The sequence below is a fragment of the Lygodium microphyllum genome, chromosome 1 (genome assembly GCF_053477565.2).
Source record: "Lygodium microphyllum isolate KBCC chromosome 1, Lygodium_microphyllum_v1.1.10, whole genome shotgun sequence".
In the NCBI taxonomy this organism is placed as follows: domain Eukaryota; kingdom Viridiplantae; phylum Streptophyta; class Polypodiopsida; order Schizaeales; family Lygodiaceae; genus Lygodium; species Lygodium microphyllum.
This window is the reverse complement of record NC_141135.1, coordinates 60,805,396-60,831,367: the sequence shown is the minus strand read 5'-3', so window position 1 is coordinate 60,831,367 and position 25,972 is coordinate 60,805,396.

The following is a 25,972-nucleotide window of genomic DNA, read 5'->3' as shown; positions in this document are numbered from 1 at the left end:
ATCAGTTGCTGAAGAGGCGTACCCAGGGAGGTAGCCATCAAATCGAACATTGTGTTGGATAGGAACATGTCATCTGCTAGAGGACAGTTAGTCACTTTGCAAAGAGACCCAGGACACAGCGTACCAAGGGAGGCAGCGTCGGAATTGGATCCTAGGGATATCAATTAATGAATCCACTTTCTGGACTGCTGGGTGTTACCACCTTTTCCACAGCCAGCTTCTCGCCCAAGGGTGTTTATCACCTTTTCTTGCAACGAGGCCTGCTATGACAGGGAATTGCTTCCTTTTCTCTCATAACAGATTTGTTTTGTTTTTTTCTTTTTCTTCTTTGTTTTTTCTTTTTTTTTTTCCCTATTCACGAGGGTGTTTCCACCTTTTCTCGAAGAAGAGGTCGGCATGACAGGGACCTAAGTCCTTTTCTCCCATAACCGATATATTTTGTTTTGTTTTGTTGTTCTTTTTTTTTTTTTTTTCCTTCCAGTTGAGCAAGGGAATGGTAGAAAAACCATGTCTCAAGACCAACCTCGCCACTGTCGCTGGTGGAAAATAGAGGATAAGAAATCAAGACTGGAAGGGGGTTTGGAGGGGACAGAGGGTTGCACCCTCTTCATCAGAAGTGATTGAAGAACGGCTATCAAAAGTAGCATCATAAGAAGTACAGTGCCGTGCCAACGAGGGGAAGGATCAAGTGACCGTAATTGTCAAGATCCCCAAGGAGGGAAGTACTTCTTCAGGCGATATCCATTGATCAGAAAGGGATCATCAGAGGCATCAACGGTCTGCACTTGAACAGAACCATTAGGGTTTACGGCAAGTACCTTATAGGGGCCCATCCTCCGCTGTTGAAGCTTGCCAGGAAACTTGCCAAAGCGTGAATCATAGGCTAGGACCAAATCACCTTCTTTGAACTCCTTGTGCTTGATAAAGCTGTCATGGTAAGCCTTGCGTCGAGCTTGCGTGGCTTCCATGCACTGTAGAGCCATCCTACGAATTTCGTCCAAACATTCCAGGTGCAGGAGACGACGTTGTAGTGAATCATCATCCCCCAAACGCTCTTTGATAGCCACTCTCAAAGAGGGTAATTCTAGTTCAACAGGAAAAACAGCTTCTGTTCCATACACCAGCTGGAAGGGTGTCTGTCCCGTTGCTGCTTTATGGGAGGTTCTGTACGCCCAGAGGGCCTCTGTAAGTCGATCATCCCAATCACGACGATGTGCAGCAATTGTTCTTGTCAGAATCGAGCAGAGGATGCGATTGGTGACTTCGACTTGGCCGTTGGCTCTGGGGTAATAGGGAGTGGACTTGCGATGGCGGATCTTATACAACTCTGTCAACTCTTCCATGACTTTGTTGAGGAAATGCGTGCCTCTGTCACTTACCAACTCTAAGGGACTACCAAAACGGGTGATGATATTCTCGTACATGAACAGGGCCACGCTGTTACCATCGTCCTGCTTTAGGGCTTTAGCTTCACACCACTTTGTGACATAATCTGTACATACGAGGATGTATCTGTTCTGTTTCCTTCTGGTGGGAGGATCGATTGGACCTACGAAGTCAATGCCCCACTTCTCAAACGGCTTCAAAGGAAGGATAGGTTGCAATGGCATGGCACTTGTCTTAGTGGGTTTCCCCATTCTTTGACAAGCATCACATCTTTTACAGTAATCATAGGCATCCTTGTGGATGGTAGGCCACCAATAACCTGCTAGCAGAGCCTTCCTGGCTGTAGCTTCTCCTGCAAAGTGACCTCCACATGGCTCGTCGTGGCAAGCCTTCAGAACAATCCCAATCTCATCTCCTGCAACACATCTTCTGAGTACTTCATCTTTGCCTTTCTTATACAGTGCACCGCCGAGCAGGGTGTATGGGGCTGATTCTAGCATGAGCTTCTTCCTTTCCCGACCAGAGATACCAGGAGGGTACTGTTGGGTTGCTAGCAGATTGGCAATGTCAGCATACCAGGGAGTTACAGTTTCTACCAAGAATAGGGAAGCATCAGGGAGGTCTGGATCATCCTGCTCCTCATCTGCAGTTTGTGGGATACGCGACAGATGATCAGCCAGAACATGGGAACGACCGGGCTTAGTAATCACCTCAAAGTCAAACTCCTGGAATAAAAGGAGCCATCTCATCATTCGTCCCTTCACATCTGCTTTGTTCATCAAGAAGGACAGGGCCTCATGATCCACATAAAATTTAAAGTGGGTAGATAGGAGGTAGTGGCGAAACTTTTCTAGGGCAAACACCATTGCCAAGCACTCCAGCTCTGTCACTGTATAGTTTCGTTCCCTATCAGTGACTTTTCGGCTTGCATAATAGATCGGTTGATCCAACTTCGAGGAGCCCTTCTGGCAGAGGACAGCACCTAAGCCTTCAATTGATGCATCAGTGTGTACATGGAACTCTTTCGTCCAATCAGGAGGTTGCAGAATGGGTGCCTCAATTAGACACTGCTTCAGAGTGTGGAAGGCTTTGTCACATTCTTCCGTCCAAGTAAACTCTGCATCTTTCCTCAGAAGCTTGTGCAAGGAAGTTGCCTTTGTTGCAAAATGGACTATGAACCTTCTGTAGTAACCCACATGGCCTAGGAATCCCCTCAACTGTTTGAGGTTGGTGGGTGCTGCCAGAGCTGCGATCTTTTCGATCTTTGCAGGGTCTGTTGATATCCCTTGTGCAGAGACAATGTGGCCCAACAGAACTCCAGAAGAGACCCCAAAGATGCATTTGTCGGGGTTGAGGGAAATCCCATACTCCCGGCATCGGTCAAAGCATTGTTCCAAATGTCCCCAATGTTCACTGATCAAACTATAGACACAGAAGTCATCCAAATATACTTCAATAAAGTCGTGCAGATGATTTTGAAATGCGGCCATCATGACTCGTTGGAAAGTAGCAGGGGCATTGTAGAGCCCAAATGGCATCACTCGGTAAGCGTAGGTCCCCCATTCTGTGGTGAAGGTTGTTTTGGATTGGTCTTCTTCTGCGATTTGCACTTGGTTGTATCCGCTGAATCCATCCAGAAGGGAATAAAGCTCATGTCCTGCCACTGTGTCCAACAGTTGGTCTGTGAAAGGGATAGGAAAGTGATCCTTCTTTGTCTTGGAATTAAGCTTTCGAAAATCCACACATATTCGCAATTTGCCATTCTTCTTGGGTACAACCACGATGGGTGAAACCCATTCACTGTTTGCCACTGGATAGATAAACTCGGCTTCCAGAAGCTTCAGCAGCTCCGCTTTCACCAATGTGGAATAATTCGGGTTCATTCGCCTCTGTCGTTGCCGTACTGGCTTGGCATCAGGCTCCAAGTCAATATGATGTTGACATATTGTGGGATCAATCCCCTTTAGGTCTTTGTAAGTCCATGCAAACACGTCCAAATTTTCTTTCAACAAGTTGTACAAGGTTAACAACTCCTCTTCTGGGAGACTGCTACCCACCTTCAAGTGGCATTCAGTGCCATCTGCATCCACAAAGGTTAACTGCCTTTCACCTTCTACTTCCCGGATGAAGGTCCCGCGGACTGCTTCTGGGTAGAGATCCGACTCCTTCAAGGGAGTGGTGTCCTCTTCTGATGTCCCACTAGAACCCACTTCTTCTTTTGGTGGAGACTTAGGTTGCTCCTTAAGACGTTGGAATGGAATTAGAGCTGTTTCGGGTTTGGTTTCAAGATTAATTGCGTCTTGGCTTGAAGACTCATCTTTTGAAGATGACACATCCAGGAACGTCACATAACAGGGACCCTCTAATTTCTGTTGGGTTGGTGGGACTGGTGCTTGTTGGCACGGTGCATCATCATCATCTTTCTTTGGCAAGGATAGGTTAGGACAGCATGAGCCACTGCTAAAAGACGGCTTGTTCTTCTTAATCCACGTCTTATAAAGGTTTTGCATATGAGAAGATACATTTACCAGACCAAATGGTACCATCACCATTCTGTCCCATAGCATGAGCTCATCGGCTTCTGATGCTTCTGGAACTTCTTCCTCAAATGTATCCTCTTCAGGTGGGATAGACTCTTCCATTTCACTTTCATAATCTTCTTCGTCCATATCATATCCATCCTCTTCTGTCTCTGTTTCTGCTTCTGCATCTGCTTCTGCTTCTGCTTCTGCTTCTGCTTCTGTTTCTATAGGAGCTCTGTAACAGAAGAACAGATTCTCTGTTTCCTCTCCTGCCTCTATCTCTGCTTCTGCTTCTGCTGTGACCATGTAACAGGGAGAGCAGTACATCCATGCTTCTATCTCACTGTCAGAAGTGATTTCCGAAGTCATTTCTGATTCAGGCAGGAAGTATTCACCCATTGATAATGGCTTTGCATCTTTTGGAAGTCGGCTTACAGTATCCACTGTTAAGGAATGTGCCATTATTTTCTTGGGAAGGATCTGTTTGACATCATCTTCATTTGCTGATGTTCCATCTGTAGCCTCGTTAGGAGAATCAGAAGATAATTCCAAGGAGGTGGATCCATGTCCTTTTTGAGAACCATACAGTTTCAGCACCACTTTATTGGGTCCTCTGCCCAAGGTCAAGATTCCTTTGAACCAATCCGTCCTTGCTCGGGCTTCAAAAAGCCATGGTCTGCCCAGTAACAGGGGATAGGATGTACCATAAGAGTTTGGCTTCACCACCAAATAGGTTAGCCAATAATCTTTTCCAGCCACAGTAGTCTTCACATATGGAAGAATGCCCAAAGGCTTGATTCTACTCTGATCCGCCAGTCTGATGAGCCATTGGGTGGGTTGCACACCTTGTAGGCCTAGATCCTTCATCATCACATCCGTCATAATGTTCACTGATGAACCACCATCAATCAGCGCATTTGCAATGAAGCAGCCTTCTATCCACGCGCCAGTCTCTGGAGTACCCGGATCTAGGAAAGCATTAGCCACATCCACTTCTTTTACGGGCTCTGGAGCCTTGTTGGACTTTGTTACTGTTGAGGGAGCAATCCTTAAACCACGTCTTTTTGTCAGTATACTTTTGAATCTTTTCCGGCAACTGGGGGACAACATCAATAATTGTCGGAATGTGAGGTTTGGTTTAAAGGTATCTAGATCTCTAACCAGATCGTATTCCTTAATAGGATCCACTGGCTTTTCTAATCGGTTAGGGAATGGGGCAACGCCCATTTTCATTTTCCCTCTTTCTTCCATCAGAGGAATTACAGGAACTTCTTCTGCCACTTGTGGCACTTCCTCCTCTTCTGTATCCTGGACCTCTGGTCCTATCTCTGTAACTGTCTCTGTAACTCTCTGTGGCACTATAGGGCTCTGTACGGCACTGGTAGGCTCTGTTCTGTTCTGTTCTTCTGGTGGAAGATTGAACTTCACTGTTCTGGCAGGAGGGTTATTTTCTTTCTGGATAGGTGGTTCCTTCTGCTTTGCACGCGTGATGGCAGCAACTTCCAATTCCACTAAATTGGAGGTAGGCTCTTGGGCCTTAGCTGGACTATCAGGAGCACTGTTTTTCACTGGGGCTGGGCTTGGATAGTCTTTTGCAGTGTGGCCTTCTCCTTTGCATCGACTGCATAAGGGCTTGTAATCCACTGACCTTCGAGGATTTGGACAATTTGGTGAGATGTGTCCCTTTTCTCCGCATCTGTAACACTCCACTTCTGATCTCTGACCACCGCCAGACTGTCTTCCTCTGTAACTTTGAGAGGGAAATCTTCTGGGTCCAAAATTAGGACCAAACTCTCTAGGCTTGGGTCCAATATCTTGTGTTGTCATTTTGGATTCCAGCAAGTTGAATCTTGCGTCTTCTTCCTTCCTTCTCCTATCATGCATCTCCTTCAGAGAGCAAATGTCCTCTGTATGGTTCTTCTGCAAACAGTAGGAACAGAAGGCCCCAGGAATGGTTGGTTTTCGTGTACATTCAGTGGCTAAATGGCCTGCTTGATGACACTTACCACACCAAGTATTTGACCGCATCACATCTCTTCCTGCTCCTGCAACGTTGGATATGCTAGCGGTATTCACTCTCAACGTCTGTAGTTGTTCTGTAATCACATCCATCAACTCCTTTTTTATGTTTGCAACTGAATTGGATAAATAATCCTTCAAGATTTCTCCTCCTGATGTACTGGCAGGAGGGTTTTGAGGAGTTTCTGTAATCACTGCATAAGCTGGTTGGGCTGGTAAAGAGGGGTCTCTGTTCTGGTTCTGATTCAGAGCTCCTGTTTGAACTGTTGGCTGTTGGCTCCAGTTGGTAGGATTCCACTGTTGCTGCTGATTTGGCATTGAGGAAATTGGTTGGGACCATTGTTGTTGTGGTTGAGCCATCATTTGAGGCATGGATTGTGGCCATTGTGGATTTGGTGCACTGTACTGTGATATCGGGGGCATCTGTTGGTAGGGATAGGGAACAGTCCCTGGAACTGCATTTAGTGGATACATCATTCCTAACATCAGAGGAGGTAGGACTCCTCTTCCTGTATTCATCGCTAATCTAGCTTCCACTTCATCGTACAGTCTTGCACCTTCTGTTGCAGCTTGCAAGGTGGCTGGTCTTTGTAGCTCCACAAACTTACGGACTTCTAGTTGTAATCCTCTGAGAAATACCCCCTTTTGAATGCCATCATCTAGATTATGGTTAGTCCATCTCTTCAGGATGGATTCCATTCGTGAGACATAGGCTTCTACTCTTTCTCCAGAGGACTGACTTAGGTTCATAAATTCCTCTCTCATCCGCTCTTCAAAACCTTCACGCCTGAATTTAGTGAGGAAGGCCAACTTCAGGTCGTCCCATGTGCCAAAAGTTCCTGCTGCTTGTCTCTCATACCACTGAAACGCCGTGCCCTTGAAAGTGGCGGGGAATATCGCTAACCAATGCTCAGGGGTTCTGGCATTGTTAGCCACACACGCTACCATAAACTCTGCTACATGAAGATCGGGGTCTTCATTGTACTCTCCCTTAAAAACTGGCAATGGGACTACATTCGCTGGCCTGTCATCAATATTTCCAGGACGGATCTGGCTTGGAAGTGGACCTCCAGCAGGAGGAGGAAGGGCTTGATGTGCCATTGGGACTTCTGTAAAGAGTTCCGCAAGGGCGTCAAATGCGGCTTCTGCTGCGAGCTCGCTCTCGGCTCTGATTCTTGCTTTCTCTCTTCTCACGTACCTCTGGACTCGTTCCAATGCTTGCCTCTTTATTGTGTCATTCATCAGGGGTGTGGCTCCACTATGTTGTTAGTGCTCCACAGAGGGTTAACAGAAGGCTTCAGTCTCTGGAGGACTCTCTGGCCAACATTTCTTCTACTTCTTTCTTTTCAACGTCCCTGAATTCTGCTGTCATGCCACTGCACAGAGGAAGGTATTCGGTTCTGAAGGTGTCAAAATGCATACCTCTGAGCATTGTGGTGGTACCATCATCATAGTAATGCCAACTTCTGATGGTTTCAACAGTGTATGTTGTGAAAAACACTCTGTCTACCAACTTCCAGTGGGTTGCTAATTGAACAAACAGAAGATTATCAGTACACCAAGCATCCCATGTATCTTGCTGTTGAGCATCCACAAATAAATTCCAACTCTTTTCCTTCTTGTCCCTGTGAACCTCTACAGACCAAGACTCCTGAAGCTTCTTCACAATCTCCCACTTGATGTTGTCTGGAAACTTCTCAATGAATAACAAATCTTCCATGGATGGTCATTCTCTCTGTTTCTGCTCTTCAGTTTGTTCCCAAACAGTTTGCCACCAAGATGCAAGTTTCTGCTACTTCAACAGGAAGAGGAAACTGTCCACTACATAGAGCATGCATCATGATGGTGATGTGTTTCCACCATTGTGGGATGAACTTCTTGTGGAAAGTGGCTTTGATTATGAGAAATTCCAACTCTTCCGTGGAAGAAGGAACTTTACAAACATCCATTGAATTCTTCTCTTCTTGGGAATGCCATTTCCTTCATTTTCAGCCTCTTTTGGTGCTTGTTGATGGCAAGATTCCCCGGCTGCGCACCAAAAACATGGAGCCCCAAGAGGAACACCAAGGAAAAGGGAATTCTCTTGCAAGAAAATCTATCTTGTAACATCAACAAGCTTGTTTATCATGTTTCATATGATCACAATGAAGAAAAGAACACCAGGCACAACAAATCTTCATGCAGCATCATGTAAATCTCCCACGGATTTTAATAGAATCAACCATATTCTTCAACATCTTCACAAAATCCATCAATGGAACAAAGAAAACAAAGAAGTACACCATCTTAGAATGGAAATACATCACATAGTATTCATCTTCAATATCTTCATAGTCTTTTCTCTCAATCTCTCATATACAATCACTCTATTTCAGTAGAATTAGCTATCTCTGACTCTCTCTCTCTCTCACTCCATCAATAATACATCATGTCCTCACTACAATCTCTCAAAAATTACTCTCAATAATCACTCTTAGGTCGTGGATACCCCTCCCAAGAGGTATGTCTGATATGAAGGGTCACCAGAGCCACTACAGTGTCTCTTCACGGCTCACTACTATCACTTCACTCTAGTCTTCCCTTGAGTCTTTAGCAGCTACTTCTTCCACTTCTTTCAGCTCTTTTGCACTTGTATTCACCTCTTTCCAAGGCTAGAAAACTTTCCCAAAGTCACACATACATTCCACAGAACACTTACAGAAGCATATAGAACAGTCTACAGAACAGTACCAGAACAGAGACAGAACTGAACAGAACAGAAACAGAACAGAAGCAGAAGCTCTACAGAAGACCTACAGAAGGTTACAGAAGGTCATTAAAACCTCATAACTCACTCTCAAACCATTTCAAACTCTCAAAAACTATTCAATAAACTTTCACAATATCTCATTCTTCATCAATCAATACTTCATCTCTCCTTACAGAAGACAATCAGAACAAAACAGACCAAAACAGAACAAAACAGAAGGTATACAGAACCAATCATAACCTATCAGAACATCACAAAACCATCAACAAACATCATGAACTTCCAAAACACAATCATTATCATCTAAAACACTCTCAAACCACTTCCAAATCAATCAATCATCCCATAAAATCAACCATTCAGCTCTCAAAAACAATAAAAATCAGCCAAAAAACAAGTCATTTCAACACTCAACAGATATGTAAGGGTATAAGCCATAATAAGCATATTCTTCTTAAAATTCTTCCAGTCATCATGGACTTTTGAATATCTTGATATATTTTGAATTTAAAATTGTACATCATTGCCTTATAGAGAATCTCCCAATTTAGAGATAAAAGACTTGGCAATGGCAAATCCTCGATATATCCATATGTACCTACTCTACAGGGAATCACATACTATGTATAATATACAAAGACCCTACCCTCACTAAAAGAACCTATAGTTTTCCAATCAACATATATAATGTCTATGAACACCTTATGAATCACATGGAAGGTTTCATTTAAGATTTTCATAAGTTGCCATTCAATACTTGTTGACAAAAATATATCTCCAACCAAAAATTCATTATTAGTACTTGCATAAATTTAAAAAAATATTGCATATATTATCAACCAAAGAATTACAATGTGTTTGTAGAAAAACACATTCGTTTAGAGGTAAGTGCATATCCTTGGCCATGTAAACATGGTGCACTTTGACAAACCACTCTTTAAGCATAATTTTGAAAGCAACGATACATCCCTTCGAGTGATGTTTTAGATCCTCTTATTTTTTGCTTTTCACCTTATGAGAGCCCTTGTAAGAAGGAAACATGGCAACCCAATCATTTATACTAAAGGTTTTGTGCTCCCAATTTCTGTCAACTCCCTGGCTATAGACGGTAGATGGTACAAGAGTTTACTAAACAAGAAGGGTGCCTTGTGGATGCCATACAAAAGAATGAATTTGTAGAGAAAGAAGCTTGATGAGAGAGGTAAATGAATTAAAAAGGAATATTAGGAAGACTAATGAAAATATATTGAGCACCAAAAAGAATATTGAAAGATCTCGACTTTCAAAAAAGTAATTAATAACTTTACAATATCTTTATCATGTCCTTTGTCAGATTGTATAAGTAAATAAGGACATCAAGGCTATCAAAACATATCAAACTTTGGAGATTTAGGCTAAAAAGGAGGAGATAATCATGAAATGGACTCTACTATCTCCAAAAAAGAGGAGACAAAAATACCATATTCTTACACATGTGGTGAACTCTCTTTGGTACTTTTCTTAATCATATGATTAACAAAAGTGCATTTTTTGAAGCATTTTTTGCCCTAATACATAATGCTTGCAAACTTGTATACTATAGGTGGCAATTTTCCATCATTGTCACTTTATTCTTTATTCTTTCTATAATAATAGAATAAAGGAAATCTAAGTCACACATTGTGTCTATTTTGGAGTTCCCATATATTATCTTGCTCCCTCCTCTTACTTCTATTTGTGCTCTTCCTCTTGCTCCACCTCTTTCAACTAGCCTTCAAGGAGCTTCACTGACATTCACCTCAACTTGAGAAGAGAGCTTCATTCTCAATTTTCATAGCGGCTACTCAATGAAATATAGATGAGTCCTATTTCTTATTTGATCACCCTACCCTTTTCAGGATTGATCATGGCCTTCTTTTGTACCTTTTGAGCTTTCCCAAGTGAGCATTGAGTTTATTAGCAACAATAGAATCCTTAGGAGCAACCAATGTAAACTACACCAGTTTGATTTCCCTTGTTCCTAACATTATTTATCTTCTTCAACTCTCTCCTACTAAGCTCTGGTATCAGTTGTCACTTGCTTGGCACCCTCCTAACATTGAAGACTTTGATATTGAGCATTATTTGTTAAAGGTAGAGTGAAAGTGGTAGCATGACCAAAAGCAAGAAGGGAGCAAGAGATATAGAGATTCAAGCAAGAAGAAAGACACTAATGTGTGGAAACTCCATCAATCATGATGTGTAACATCCCATTCCGCTCCCGCATGGGAACCAACCCCCCTTAAAATTAATCAAAATTCCCCCTGTCATCGCCAACGACAGGTGGCGGGGGGGGGGGGGGAAGGGAAAGGACCAAGGGGAGATAGTAGACAATGATGATGAGGGAGGAAGGAGGAAGTTGACGTGGATGGCACAAAAGATGACGACAATGGAAACGATGATGATGGTGAGCCCTCGGGCATAATGGTCAATTATGGGCAGTTGGGAGGCCCCAAAAACTCTCCCCCCCCCAACCATGCAATACCACGTCCCCCCTATAAAACCCATCCTTAAGCGAGGGAATTACCATCTCCCTTCCCCCCTTGCTATCGGCCTATAAGAGGGAGGGAGGGAGGGAGGGAGGGAGGGAGAGAGAGATAGAGAGAAAGAGGTGACAGAGAGGGTGAGAAAGAGAGAGGAGGAGGAGGAGGAGGAGGAGGGAGGAGGCTAGGACGTTGCACGACAAAGAGGGAGAGAACCTTCTTCTCCTTCTCTTCCCCTCCTTAGAGGGCGACCACACGCGAGTACCCTTATCGTTGTTCTAGGGAGCTTATCCCCCCCCCCCCTCTGGGTCCTTGTGGAGTTTGATGATCAAAGCACTCAAAGTCAAAGCACAGGAAGAAGAACAAGCATGGAACCCAAGAGAAGCACTTTGGACCCAAAGCATCCAATTGCAAGTGCAACGTCTATTCCACCCACTCCGCAAGCTTTCTAGATACTATCTAAATCATTCGGTATGTTATCACATTAATAAGATGGTTGAGACTAGGCTCCAAAGTTGGCAATATTGCAATGACTTCTTGGAACCAATTGATAAACCTATATGATAGTTATTATATGGTAACCCTATGCCCTTGTCATAGAAACCCATTTGCATTGGGATCAAGAGATGCAAGAAGGGTAAACCTCAAAATAAGTCTCTAAAGTAAGTTACTATGCAACCTTAGTCATTCAGCAGGAGCCTTAGGAGTCAAACCTAATCTTGGGAGGTAAAGTTGCTCTATCATCAACACTAAGGAGAAAAATTAGAACCAAACCCCCTAGGAAAACATCTACAATTTGTGAGAATCCTTAAGTTAATCAAACTCAGGGTATTACTCTAACTTAATAACTGAGTATGAATCCCTTGTTGATGGCCAAATATAATGTTTTTTTAAATTACTATTGAGTGCTTATAAAGATGTGCTATTATGCAAAAACTATCACTATGAGATTGTGAGAAACCTAGAAAAAACGGTTCCTACATACATGCTTATTTGTTCGGTATTCTTAAGATATTGTTTCTTATAAATTACCTTTCAATGTATGGAATGTAAAAATTAACCTAAGTAGGTTCGCAAGTAGAATTTGTGGTTAGTTGACACAATAACCTATGTATTAATCCCTAAGGTAATTGTACTCCTTGGGAGATAAGGGCTATGGACTATATCATTCATTGTAAAGCGTTAAAATGAAATCGTTTTTGGTTTATGTCAAAATATCTTGAGATATATGTTGTTGCTAGTTAAAAATAGATTGTTTGCCTTAAACTCTCAATTGAAATGGGAGAACTCCTTGAGGGGGAATGTTTGCTTGTTTCGAGGCTTAACAGACATACAAGGGTTTACTTAGGACTAAAACTAGGATGCCTTGAGATCTATCCAATAGCTACTATGTTTATCAATCCTATTCGGGGATTGGGCTAGGTACAAACTACAATTCCAAGCTTCAAAGGCATGTGGAGAGCTCTAAGGATTAGGAAACCCTAAGTCAAAGGAAAGACCAATGCTTTTGTACTTATTGGGGAGAAGGCTAGGTTATCGACCAATGTAAGTGATTATTAGAACTTTTGTCTTGTACATTGTTTGAAACCTTGAAATATGGCTTAGTCAAAAGAAGGGTGTGCTAAGTAAATTTTACATGGAACCACTCTTGATCCCAAGGGGGAGAGAAAATACATGATGGAAAGGTTATTGGGACTATTCCTGTAATGTTTGGAAAAGGATACCCTTGTTCTTGTTGATTGATCAAACAACCTCCTAAATGCTTTTGCATTAAACCGAATGTTGGGATATGATTGGATGATTATTCCAGGTACTTGTGTTTGATGGTTAATGCATGACAGAGGTGTGTAATGACAAGTCACCATGGGGATAAATGATTGTTTTCTGAAAAATGATATTAGGGCTGAATACCTTGATTGTGCTTGATTCTTAACCGAATTAATTAAGGAAGGATATTTTGCACAGGTGGATCATCTCCAAGATCGCATTGCAGATTAACCTGAGAGGGCACTACTCGATTCACGGGTCGAAGGTCGAGTGGCTAACCACCGAAGTTGTGTCTCACTCCTAGGTCGCTTGGGGTCAAGTGGAGCTCTAGACACCCCTTGCCTAGTCCTGAACGGAGTTGAAGACTGTTGTGAGCCCAATGTCTATGGCATTGGAACATCCTATTCTAGATAATGGATGGAAATTATGGTGCCATGTGAATTGGACTAAGTACTTTCATTAGATAGAAGGGATACATAATTTCTCATATATGGGCAAGAGACAAAGATTAACGTGAGATAAGTTAAGAAATTTGTTTGAGCTTGTTTGTCAAAGGATTGCTTGCTCTTTATTCGTGTCTGTGCCATAAATTACGCGAATGAACCTTGTTCCTTAAAAGGCTTAATTAATGAAACTAATATTAATTGTCACACATAAATGTGATAGAACCTAATTAGATAGCTAAAGAATGCCTACTAAGGAGAGCGGGTGGATAGAACCCCCAATGGGTCTATCCTATGGTAGGGTGGTCCCAGAGAACTAGGAGGCTTCTCACAGGGTTTTACCATCATTCGACCTTCAAGTATTGTTAGGCTAGAATCCCGATTCATGATGTTTTAGGGGACCGAAATGGGACTATGACCTACGAATAGAGAGGGTGAGCAGTACATTCCTCTCGTTTCCTATTCTCTTTGAACCAAGTGCGGCATGGGTCTGCTTTGGCTTGGGTATCTATGCATAAAGTAGGATGTCTAGGACTAGACACTAGAATGCTATCAGGAGACCTTGACCACTAGGAACCTAGATTTCAGGTCAATCCTAGTGGGTTCGATTGTGAACGTTCTATTGCGAGGCAGACTCGAGAAACCCTAGGCAACAAACCCCGTGACATTCCATGGGAATGCTGGGCAGCATCGCTTAGACTCATCTCTCAATGGACTGCTAAAAACATGCCTGCATGCGACACGTTACACGATGTGTATCCTACCTTTCCTTATTCTATTGCCACTAAAAAAATAAAGAATAAAGTGAGAGCGATGGGTGCCTACCACCTGCAATATAAATACGTCTAGATATAATATACAAGTAAATATAGACGACCAAGAATATGTGGCATTTAACCCTCAACAACCTCCGACTTAAAGGAGAATGTGTCTGAGTGAGAAGTAAAATAAAGAAGAGAAAAATACAACATGTACATAGAGTATAATAGGATGAGAAAATATGTCATCTTGTAATGAAGCATTCAACCAGGAAAAGAAATCTAACTAAAACTGAAATAGACATGAAATAACAAAAGAACTATTACACCAAGACATCTTCCATGTATTAATGATGAGAGCTCCAAAAATACATGACAGCCATGGCTAATGCTTCATCTAGCAAGAAGGAAGCTAACATCAAGAAAGTAAAACAACAAAACTTAGTGAATGAGCCAAAAGATGTCTTCTCTTACCCTCTTGCCCTCTTTATCCTAACTCCTCCTCTCCAAAGTTAAGGGTACATTTTCATAGGCAATGGCTGAATTTACAAGGGCTGGAAATTACAAGGTATGGAACTAGCATGATTCCAAAGTACAAAAATATCAAGGTATTTTCTTTCATGACAAACCATCCCGTCCTAAGATGGTTTTATCCTCAAAACCTAGGATAAATGGACCAAATCCAAGCCAAGGATGATAGTAATCATGTCCATGTAGCTCCAATATGATAGGAAAGCACTTTCCATATAAGAGATTATGTATACCAAACTGTGAGTAAACTGGCTGTTGTTCAAACAGGGCTGATTTACAAAAACTATCATAACTTTTGATAGAGTGGTCCAAATGACACATCTGAAGTATAGAAATGAAGTATACAAACCCTAGTATCACCCCATAATGTCAAAATCAATTTTTGATAAAGTTGGGTCAATTTTATTGCCAATAGTAATATCTCACAGCAAGCTATCCCTATACAGTCTGTCATGTATCATCCTACAATAACCAAGGAAAATCATTCACATAAGTGGATGGTTGCCAAGAAGATTCCTCTATAGGTAGGCTCTTCCACTTAGTGAGGTACTCAGTAAGAGTACGATTTCTGAGCACTTTTTCTCTCTTTCCAATAATACTTTCAAGTTCATATATGACAAGTCCTGCTTCATCCATTGGTGGCAACTCTTCCAATACCTGCACATCAGGTCCAACATACTTCTTAAGCTATGAAACATGAAATACATCATGTATTCTAGTGGAAGAAGGTATTTGGAGCTTATAAGCAAGCTCTCAAACTTTGTCCACTACCAAATATGGTTCATAAAATCTGTGAGCATGCTTATTATTCCCATCCTTCAATGAAGCATAGTGTGTCTTGGGCACTTTAAGAAACACCCAACCTCCAAGTTTGAAGTCCAAATGTCTTCTCTTCTCATTGGCATAGGCTTTCATTACTTCTTGTACTTTCCTTATAGTGTCCTTTCATTGTCTCATGAGCGTCTCCATCCTTTCCAACTCTTCCTTTGCTTGGGGGTTGATATCTTTATGAAACAAAACTGATGGGATTTGGACTTTATACCCATAAAGCGCTTCAAATGGAGACATACCTATGCTCATGTGATACGTGTTGTTATAGCAGAATTCAGCAAGGTGGATCCAATGATCCCATAAATCTTGTGTGTCATGACAATAAGGCCTAAGGTACACTCCCACCCAGTGATTGACTCTCTCCGTTTGCCCATCGATTTGGGAGTGATAGGCTGTACTAGGAGTGAGAAAAGTACCCATAGAAGAGAATAGACTTCTCCAAAAGTTGCCCATGAATTTTGTATCTCTATCCGATACTATTCTCATTGGCATACCATGCAGCTTGAACACATCTTCCGTAAATTTCTCAGCCACTTGCCTTGCTGAATATTGTATTTTGGTTGGAATAAAGTGGGCTAATTTTGTCAATCTATCAACAACCACATAGATACTATTCCATCCATGACTAGTAGAGGGTAATCCCGTTATAAAGTCCATGGAAATGTCAGTCCATTTTCCCGTAGGAATAGGTAAAGGCTGAAGGAGTCCGGCTGGTAATAAAGTGGAGTCCTTATTTTGTTGGCACTCTAAACACTTGGATAAATGCTCCTTGCCGTCCTTCCATAAACCCTTCCAATAAAAACTTTAATGGACCTTGTCAAAGGTCTTGAAAAAAGACCCAAATGACCAGTCACTTGGTTCAAAGAGAATGGGAGACAGAGGGGAGTGTGGTATGTCAACCCTCCTGCCCATAAGGCAAAATCCCATTCTAGCCCCCTAAAACAATGCAAGTTGGTTCTACCTAATGACTAGTTGGTCAATTTACCATCTTCTTATTTCTATTGCCAATTTAGAAAAGCTCCCAGCTAACTGAGACCACTCTACCATTGGACGAACCCATCGGGGGTTACGCCCACCTACTTTCCTCTGATGATGGGTCATCTTTAGTTTTTTAATTACCTACAACACATTTATTGGAACATATACAATCAGCTTCCTTAATTAGTCCATTAAGTCACACGTTCCTTCACATAATTTATCTCACCAACACGCATACAATTAGAACAGTAAAGAAAACTTATTTATTATATTGAAAGTTTATTACAATTTTCATCTTTCCATCCCAGCGGAAGATACACAGAATTCCATAAGGATATTCTGTCCACCAAGATTCCACCCTCATAACTAGTATTTAGGGTTCCAAGATCCCACCCTGGGTCACGAAGGGGCTCGTCAGATTCTTGGAACAATGCAGGATTTACAGCTAGAGCCCCCTCTGGCACCTACAATTCCTACTGTCCAAGACTATCCCTACTGGACAGACCTTTCGCCTACTGACCCGGTCCAAGCCTCTCGTATTGATAATCATGACCCCCTTAGAGTAGGGTCTTACCGCTAGCTTGGGGGTAGCCTAGCATGATCCTTCCTTTTATTCTATTTGACAATAATTTCAATCAGAGATCTAGACTCTAGCAAGAACAAATAGTCCTTTCAGTGTATATCAAATGATGCAATGACAGTCACCCCAACATGTAATTCACAGCTTCACATAGACAAGGTAGACCTTATCCTAAGGTAACCGTGACATTCTAATGAGGATTCTCCTCCCCATAAAGAAGTGTTGAGTACATCTCTTATAACATGTTACGCAAGGCATGAATTTCCCATTTGGGTTCACTTATCCAACATAAGCAAAATCCCTTAAAGAAATATATTGTGTCAATAACTCAACAAGATGACCTATAGGACTCTTAAATAGACACTCAGTTTCTATAACTGTCTCTAGTCAACTCTTAGCCTTGTCGCATTTGACCATAGCTATATCAAATGTGCATAAAGACATATGTACAATAACCTTTGGCAATTAATTCTAACCTGATTCTATGACTTAGAATCTCAATTAATCTAGCTGCAATTCATAGTGATTAATCGTTTATGCTTGCACTAATATGTTTTCTAGATGAGTTATCAATTTGTGTAAGTGAAAAATATGGAAGCTAATATCTTATGTCATTATCTTATATAGCAAAATAATAATCTAGTAATGAATAACCTGGTTTGGCATCATGACGACATTAGGAACTTCGTCTTTACTCGCACTTGCATTAGCCACATCCGATGTTCCATTGGTAGTGGCAACTCTCGCAACCTCGGGAACTCCCATATCATTGGCAATACTCGTTGCTTGATCGGTTGTGTTGGTCCCCATGGGTTTTCCACTTCGTCGCTTTGGAGCCATCGTCCACGAGTGGTTTGAGAGATAGGGAATGTAATGTCTCAAAAAAAAAAAACATATCTGCCGTCGTGGAGCGCCGCCAATCCTCCCTCCAAACACATCATCATCAGTGCCACCATCTCCATCACTCCCTCCCACATCATCAACATCGTAATCTTCATCGTCATCATCCTCATTGGCCGAAGTTTCTTCATTTGCCCCCCCCCACGCACGGACTGGTAGACCTGGCAGTCCATGCGCCAACATGGAGAGCACGTGGTGAAGTCGTAGGCGGGGTGAGAGAGAATGATACACCCCCCAATCACCTATATAACACCCCCACCCCAGCCTATAAAAGAAAATGATACCCCTCCCCACTAGGGGACTACGGGGCATAAGGGAATGCTGCTACGGGCTGAGAGAGTGAGTGAGAAGAAGAGGGAAGAGAGAGAAGAGGGAGAGAAAAAGAGGAGGATAAGAAGAAGAGGGAGAGAGGAGAGGAGAAAGAGGAAGAGGAGGAGAAGGAGAGAAGAGAAAGAAAGAGGGAGAGAGAGAAGGGGAAGAAGAAGGAGAGAAGAAAAAGGAGGGAGAGAGAGAAAAGAAGTGGGAGAGAAGAAGGAGGAGTGGGAGAGAGAAGAGAAGAAGAGGGAAAGAAGGAGAAGAGAAGAAGAAGAAGAAGTGGGAGAGAGAAGGAAAGGAGAAGGAGAGAAGAAGGAGTGGAAGAGGAAAGGGAAGAGGGAGAGAGAAGGAGAGAGGAAGAGGAAGAGGTAGAAGGAAAGAGGTGAGAAGTAGTAGAAGAAGAAGAAGAAGAAGAGTAGAAGGGGAAAGAAGAGAAGAGAAAGAGAAAGAGAGGGAAGGAGCAGAAGGAGAAAAGAAGTGGGAGAAGGAGAAGAAGAGAGGGAGAGAGAGAGAGAGGGTAGGAGAATAAGTGGAGAAGAAGAGAGGGAAGAAGCAGAAGGAGAAAAGAAGTGGGAGAAGGAGAAGAAGAGAGGGAGAGGGAGAGAGAGAGAGAGGGTAGGAGAATAAGTGGAGAAGAAGAGAGGGAGAGAGAGAGAGAGAAGGAGAAGAAAAGAAGAAGAAGAGAGAGAGGGAGAAAGAAAGAAGGAGAGGGAGTGGGAATTGGTAACCGCAACAAGCCACACCCAAACCACTCTCTCGGCAAAGGACCCCACCCAGCGGTTTTTTCTTCCGAACCTCTCAACCCAAAAGTCTGGACTGCCCATTCTCCATGAGGCGAATGGCTCCCAAGAAGAAAGTCACGGGCAGAGTAGGCACCCAAGCCATCGGTAATGCTGGAGGGGCAAGCGGAACGATCAACATGGCACATATAAATCAAGCCCAAGTTCTAAGCTTTAAAATTAATTAAGTATTATTACCCGTGGAAGAGATGAAATGGTTTGTGACGTGCATGGAACAAGAAGAAGTCTTAGGGTTTTGTTTACTCTAAGAACTAAGTTGCATGCACGAATGGAAGAATTTGGAATTCACATAAAATGATAAGGTTATCACCTTAGCTCACATGAAATTATAGCTTTTACTCACATAAAATGATGAGGTTATCGCCTTACTTCACATAAAATGATAGCTTTTTAACCAGTTCAGTGCATGAATAGTCAATTAGAATTCACGTTTCGCAATCATGATTAAAAGAAACACATGAAATGTTAACTTCTGTTCATGAGATACACTTGCATCGTTAGACAAAACCCTAGACTTTCATAGACGCAAGTCACATGTGATCCGTTGCATTAGAAATAAGTACTCATTGCCAGGAATAAAGAGAGATAAAAGTCATTTAGGAGGTACAACTATACTAAACGCACAACATGCATGATGGTTAAGGTTGATTGGGAAATCCTGCATAGAACCGCACTAAGAGAATTGGAAGGATCGCATGCATCTAGACTGCATCTTGAAAGTTTAAATGAAGAATCATGTGTTGTCATGTGTGTTAACTGAGCTTGGTTGGAATTAGAGATTAAAAGACCCTTGGTTGGGTTGCAAATAAGGCATGTATGTTGCCTTGACTGATTTTGAGTTAGGGACTAAGATATCCTAAGGTAAAACCCAAGGGAAAAGGGCAAGTATAAGTCAACTTGCCAAGACCATTTGATTGCGTATCTTATTTGAAATTATTGGGATCTCGCCAAGTCATGAAAAGACCCAAGATCGGGTGCTGGGAGCATCCGAGAAAAAAGGAGTCACACCTTAGCAGTCGGTCATACAAACGACCTCCGAAATGTTTGTGCTTGTACTTAGGTACTCTTTGCTCAAGGAACTAATTCAAGGAAATCACTTAATACCTCAGGTTGAAAGCGTGGAGGGAGAGGCACGAACAGTTACCTTCGACTGTCTGCTTGGCCCTATCCAAGGGGTTGTTAGCCGCGCCAGGTATATGGACCTAACCCGCCATGAGAGATCTCTCCGTGGATACTGCTTGGAGCAGGAGGACGCTTGGGTGCCAAGGGAGGCTCTAGCTATAAATCCATTGCCTCCGGATCTTGCACAAGTGGCCGACGTGACTCGAGATGGGATCTCTGAGCCCGTGTACTAGTCAACGGGCGAAACTCGAAGCAGTAATCCTGTAGATTGCTGGGATAGCCTTCGGGCGTGATATTGGATGTATTCCAGGATTTTGATAAATAAGAGCAGTTATTGGAGAAAAAGAAACTTACTTGGCATTGTTTTTGTGCCAGTGCCTAAGTTACGTGAAAGAACCCGTGTTTAATTTGTTTAATTATGGAAGCTGATTTTGCCTGTCAAAACGTAATGTGTTAGGTAATTAGATAACTAAAGCAAACCGAGAAAAGTGCGGTGGATGTGATTTAGGTCATCCTATGGAAGGATGGTCCCGGTTAGCTAGGAACTTTTCTCAAATGATGAGATAGTAAGACAATGAAGACCTAGTGTCAATAGATGTAGAATTTTCGATTTATTCTATTTGAGGGGAAAGGAATGGGGCTATGCCGTACTGCAGAGACCACTTTGTCTCTGTTGTCCCCACAAAAGGTGGTACAACTGGAGCTCGACGTTAGCTCCTTCCTAGAGACTTTGCTGATAGGAAAGGAACCCTGACCCTAGTTCGATCCCAAGTGGGAACGGCTGGGCACTTTCTCTCAAGGCAAACTCGAGAAGACCTAGATCGCAAACCTTGTATCATTCCCTGCGAGTGCCAGGCGGAGCCTTCTAGACCCTCCTCCCAATGGGCTGCTAAGACATGTCCCGCAAGCGAACAAGCAGGCATGTTACACAAAAGGTGGAATAGATTTGAGATGAGAGAGCGTAAGAGAATATGGCTTAGTTAAAGATCGAGACAAGGGATTTGAGCTAACTTTCTTCCTCTCTCTCTCTCTCTCTCTCTCTCTCTCTCTCTCTCTCTCTCTCTCTCTCTCTCTCTCTTCTTATCGCAGTCTCTTAAAGAAGTATCCTTCTTCCTCTCTTTCTCTACCTCTCTCTCGCAGACTCTTGGGGTCTCCTTATGTCTCACTAAGTGCCCCCCATGCCTCTTATTTATAGTGAATTGGAGAAGAAGGATTGTGGCTGAGAAGATGAGCTCTTTGTGGAGGGGGATCTTGGAAAGATCAGTGATTTGATGCTCAAATCATAAATCTGATGGTTCCATTGGCTCCAAAAGGGGGGTAAAACTCCAAGACACTTGCTTAGAAAGCTCTCAGTTCACTCCTTCTTCTTTTCTCTGTTCGAAGTGCTGTCTACTGCCTGTAGACTGTGATCGCAGCACACGCGATTTCATCAGTCACTTTTCTTTATTTTTCTTTTTATAAAATCTTCAAACTAACTAACACATCACTTGTCTTTTCTTTTAAATGACATCCAATTCTATAAAACTCCATATCTATTTTCTTTTTTAAGGATAATATCTAAAATATTCTAGTCTTGTCCAAAAGTCTAATATTTTTAGACCATCCTTACTATGCACATTAACATTAGTGATTAATATAGGTCATCTCTCTTGTTCACGTTATAACTTCCATGAAGGGTGGCTACGGTCCTTGCTAATTCATAAAAATATCGAGTTACGACTCTCGATTTTATTTATTTATTTATTTTTAATGTTAGTTAGTTATTAATGTTAGTTAATTTTTTTCTTTAGTTAGTAACCTTACTAACTTATTAATTGACTAACTAACTTTTGAACTAACCAACTAACTTTTATTGCCTCGGAATATTACACAACATTGCATGGATTTCCCACCATTGTGGAAGAATGGAGTGGATTCTTGAAGGATTCATGGAAGGGGCAACAAATGTCATTTGAAGGAAGGGAATTATTGGATTCTCTTTCAAATTTTGAAGTTTCTTTGAAGCCTACTTCATACAATGAAGAGTAATCAGCATCTTCAACTCAAGTGGCATCTCTATTGAAGCCTTCTTTAGCACTCTTCATGAAGATTCTTGATCAAGAAGCTGAATATTAGCATTGGAAAGCTAAAATGGGGATTTCTTGGATTAATAGAAGCTGAAATCAAGCTCTATTTGCTGAAGCCAAGTTCTATTTGTAGGAGACTCCTTCATCAACAACAACACTCTTCTCCTACCAGCTTAAGAGGTACTCTAATCATTTTTAATCTCTCTTTAAATCCTCTTGCTAAGCTAAGTCCAATTGATGAAATAGGGATTAAAATGATAAAGAATCCCATCAATTCTATCAAATGCATTTCATGGGAAATCCATAGAGCTATTTTAGTGATTGATCATTGCATAATCACTCTCATTCACTAAAATAATCACTTCCAAGTGCCTCAAATTCTCATTTCATTTACCTAACCCTGATATTGAATTGTTTGCTCTTTTTGTTTCATTAATATGAGTAAAATTTTACCCAATGGTAAGTGGAATAAGAATTATTAAGCAGTGAGTCACTGCTGAGGTTATCCCTTACCTATCCCCATTTCAATTTCAGCATATTCCATTCAACTTCTTGTATATCATAAAAGGGGCAATCAAATTCTTTTCATTCCATGCATTTCATGCTAATTTTTAGAGCCTAGCATTGAACTGCCATGTATATACCCATGAGGAAAAGTGGATGCCAAGTGAGTTGGTAGGACAAAAGAGAGGTGACCCTCCCGTACTGACAAGGACCCTGAAGGGGAGCACAAACCGGCTTGAGAGAGAAATTTGCACACCCCTCAAGTCTCAGATCCCACACATTTAAAGTTCAGGTGCAAGTACCACTCAAGGGAACAAGAATTCAGTTTTCAGCATGGTATTTTTGACATTGGATCAGCATTGAGATTTTGGGACAGGGTATACAAACAAGGTCCCATTAATCTTGCAATCTATAGTGGATTATTCAACCATTTTGGTTATTGCATAGGGTATTTTCAGCTTTGGCAAATGTATGGAGTTCCCTTACAGGTCTACACGGTTGGTACATACATGAAAATTGAAGATACAAGTCATTAAATGATCAAAATAGAGCATTGAACAGGTTGCAAGAATTTTCAGACAGCTACAGTAAACTATTTACAAAATTTTCTGTACTCAACTACTTTCAACACTTGATAGTTCATTAGAAAGGGGACTTCTCAAGCTTCAAGTAGAGCCAAAGAGTTTTTTATTCAGAGCACTAGAACTCAAGATATTTGAGTTTTTCTTCTGCTATAGATACAGGACATGAAGTTACTCATTATAGCCATGGCTGATGCTTCATCTAGCAAGAAGGAAGCTAACATCAAGAAAGTAAAACAACAAAACTTAGTGAATGAGCCAAAAGATGTCTTCTCTTAGCCTCTTGCCCTCTTTATCCTAACTCCTCCTCTCCAAAGTTAAGGGTACATTGACATACGCAAGGGTTGAATTTACAAGGGCTGGAAATTACAAGGTATGGAATTAGCGTGATTCCAAAGTACAAAAATATCAAGGTATTTTCTTTCATGACACATCTCATCCTACACCCATCATCTTCCTAACAAAGGTATATCATATCATTGGGAGACTTTTAGTGAGCAGATCTACATGATTCATATCTATAAGGATCTTGACAAGCTCAATGGGCTTATCCTCTACCATCTCTTTGATGAAGCAAAAACACTCCTCACAATATGCATAAATACATTTATCTCTTCAATCTTAGGCTGCACTACATTTATCTCTTCAATCTTTGCTCTACATTTATCTCTTTAATTTTTCCACTGGACTTGCTAGGGACAATGTTGTGAATATTAGACTTTTCTTGCAATTTTTCCTTGGCTTTCTCTTTGTGCTTATTATCACTTTTCTTATAGTGATATAACAGAATATGACCTTGCTTCCCATAGTAATGACATGTTACATAGGGCTTATGACATGAGACTTACTGTACAAGATTGCTTGTGAGACTCAAACCTTTGTGAGTCTCTAACATGGCTATAATCACAACTCTTACCATCATGTTTGCCCCTAATAGTGAATGTGTAAAAAGTAGGGGATGCATCCACATTCTTTTTGTTTATCTCCTTTGTGAGTAAAGCACCCTCAACATCCTGGAGTTTCAAGCCATCCTTAGGTATATTAGCACATGGCTGTATGGAAAGTGTACCATGACTCGAGAAGTATCATAAGTAAGAACAATAAAGTTAGATTATCCTTGAATTCAATGCCCTATGAAGTCAATTGACTGAAAATCGAATAAAATAACATACAAATGTGTGGGCATACTAGTCTCTTCCTTCATGTGAAGGTCCATAAGTTGTTTCAACTAATACATCTATGATGCATGACTTTTCTTGTCATAAGGATTGTATGGTTTTTTTCCATAATTGCTATATATTATCCTAAAATACAACAATATTGAAATAAACCTGTTTAGATAATATCAGTATAAGGGTAGATTTACATAGCTCATCCAACTCATTCCATTCATCCTAATCCATGCCTTTTCGAGCTTTGCACTCTTGGTTTTCAATGGCCTAATCTACTTCTTTTGAACCAATACCTACCATATCTACGTCTACCAATAGGTGAAATTTGTGCCACCAAGCTTTTCAATATTGAAAATAGCACTATCATTCAAAGAACTAGCCATAATGATAGTATACAAATGTAAAATCCAAGAGAATGAGCTACTACAAATGATTGCAAATTAATCCCCAAAACTCAACCAAACAAGGGAAAAATAGAAGGGAATACCAAAATATAGGGTTTTCCATAGTAATAGAGTGCCAAAGTACAATGTCTACTCTCTCCAAGATAATACAAAAAACTATGTTTATAGCAAGTGTTGAAATAAAAACAACAGTACATATCAATCCAAATGTGGGCAAATAGCCAAGAAATAAAGCTTCCACAGCCATGGGTATCCGAGTAGCAACTAGGATACAAAGAATGCAAGTACTAGTGACTAAGCATTGACCACCAATAACAAAGGCTATCATAAACTCAAAGTGTCTGTAAGTCATAGATTCCATAAGCATATACATCATTGATAAATTTTTATAGAGGCAATGCCAATATCCAAAGCATATGGAATCAAATCATTTCACAAGTGGGAGTAAGTGCATACAATAACATACAAGAGAGCATATCCTTGAGCCAAGAGTCTCACTATCTCAAAGAACCAAGCTCTACCAAGTAAGTACAAGTGTCTTCTATGGAAATCAAATCTAGAATGTAAAGTGAGCAAGCAAAGCTTAAGACATATACATCAAAGCATTCAAAAAGTCCAACCACATCTGAAATACATCTATGAATATAAGTGTCCAACAAAGCTTCAATATCTATAAGTAAGTAAGCACAGAAGCTCAAAGCAATTGACCAAAGTCAAGTACATTAAATATAGTTCAAATCCAAGTGAGTCAATAGATATCATAACCATATTTGGGCTCATACATCAATGTTAGACATCACCCTAGACATGTAGTGATACTTGAAATACCATTTAGGCATAATAGGCATTCAAAGCATAAAGCTAATAGTCATATCTTTGCTACCAAAACTATTATTATAGTAATAATGAGAACTTCAATGACTAAGAATCCAAAATCCTTTTTGAGTATCAATACATTATCTCAATATTGGAAACATTTCCCACCATAAGCATAAGTAGAGCATAAATCAATCAAATGCTTGCTGTCCAAACCACAACTATTC